Source organism: Alligator sinensis, unplaced genomic scaffold (genome assembly GCF_000455745.1).
Source record: "Alligator sinensis unplaced genomic scaffold, ASM45574v1 scaffold1115_1, whole genome shotgun sequence".
Lineage (NCBI taxonomy): Eukaryota > Metazoa > Chordata > Crocodylia > Alligatoridae > Alligator > Alligator sinensis.
In genome coordinates, this window is record NW_005842317.1 from 575727 (window position 1) to 577805 (window position 2079).

Genomic DNA, 2079 nt, shown 5'->3' on the forward strand with positions numbered 1-2079 from the left:
GGGGCGGGGGGAGAGCAAGTGAGGTGCAGTACCGGTGTTATTTCCCACAGCTCCCAGAGCCACAGCAGTTAATGCTGCCTCTGCTGTACCCTGCTCTTCCCCCTCCCCGCAAAATTTCCAGACCTATAGGGATCCTTTTTTCTCTTATATAATACACATTCCACAGTTTTCCCCAGCTACTTTTCAGGGGGAAAGGTAGAGGTTATATGCAAGACTATGATAATCTTAAATTTAATTTTCCAAAGAAATGCTTGGAACTATTTTATGGCATAATGTTGGTGGACTGTTTGATAAAAAACTAAAGTAACAGGCAAACAAAGTATGCCACATATAATTGTAATCAGATATGCAATTGTTTTGTGATGCTAATAAATGTACAACCTATTTGCATTTAAGGCACTTTACCTAAAAATGTGAATCCTGCAATACTGTACAACGTATCATAAGACTCCAAGGGAAGGAGGCACTCATTAGTACAGGAACTTGCAGCAACAGAATAAAATGCTAACTCGTGACAGTTTTGTTCTGTTCTTTAGTTTCTCAGAGGCAATGTAGAACAAACTTGGCAGCTAAGCCCCAGTCTGCGGTTATATCTAAATAGGCAGTCTTTGGCACATATGTAAATCCAACTGCAGCTTCAGAACAATGCTAACTTGGCTTATAAATGGCCAGTACACAAGATGGGGCTAGCCAACAGTATTTAGAAGCAACACCCTGACAGCCTAACACATGCCTAGTGTGAGCTACCTTTGAATCTTGGCAGGAGATGAGCAGCATTTAAATTTAACCCCTGAGCGATATTTTTCTAACAGTGCATTATAAATATTTGCTATCATCTTAGGTGAAGATAATTCTACCCTGTGTGGTTTAAGTACTTACACAACCTGAGATTTTTAAATACAATAAGTAAAACTAAAAAAAATTTGCTCAAAATTCACAAACAATCCTGCAGATGCCAATTGTGTTTTGGAACTGGGAATTGTTTCCCTATGATACTTGCATCTTTTATCCTCACTTTTTTACTCTGTAATTATATACAAGAAGCACTTTAAAACGTGTACAGAGACATCATCCCTTACATTTATGCCACTTAGTTATACAAGGTCATAAAAATATAAACCATTTACTTTAGCTTAAAAGAGCAAAGGACTTTACTGCAAGTCAGCTGTTCCAATGAGTAATTGCCCGCTTGCATGTTCTTACCACTTGGTAAATTAGAAGTAAACTTAATTCTCTTCCATAGACAGCTAAACAACTGCAGTTTAGATTTTCACTTACCAGGGCATATGGATAAGTACCAGAGTTCTTTTGCCCCCATGAAAAATTGCTCTTACAGTTAACATCCTTACAACAGAAATCAATGTACCATTACAAAGTATACATCTATTACATTCTTGCACAAGTTTACAAGAATTCAATTTAAAATATTGTTGAAGAACAAAGAGCTCTCATATTTGTAACTTTCTGAAGTTTTCATGTTTTGTCTTTTTTGCATTAACATTTGAACAAAAGTCCTAAGAGAATTTTTTTCTCCCGTTTCATTTTTTTTAAACCTAACGAGAGAGAGCAAGTGTGCGCAAAATGCTGACTTTTTAAATCAGAAGCACAATGTTCCTAAGTATGATGTCAAAAACATCTGAAGTTTGAAAGCTGAGACTTGGTATGCACTGCCAGTAACCATGATTTTAGTGCACTCTTTCAACACTGTGTAGTCACCACACAAAATCTTCATTTAAAATGAGAGGTATGTTGTGCCAGGACAGATGCTAGCAATATATGCACAACTTGAACCACACCTTAAAGTACAGCCTGTAAGTCTTTGCCTAACTGTTGCTTAGCTTACATCAACTCACCTCCTGCCCAATCTGTCAGTCATTTTTTTCTATCCCTGAGGTTTTTATGTTGCTGCATATCACTGTGGCATCAAAGTACATTCTACATGAAATCACATCCAATAACCTACTTCCTCCAGGACTGTGTGGTGTGTCCAACACTGTTTTAAAAACAATGTTTGCATCTCTTCTGAGGAGGCAGTTCAAGTATGTAGAGGCAGAAGGAAGGGGTTATAATGGGAAATTA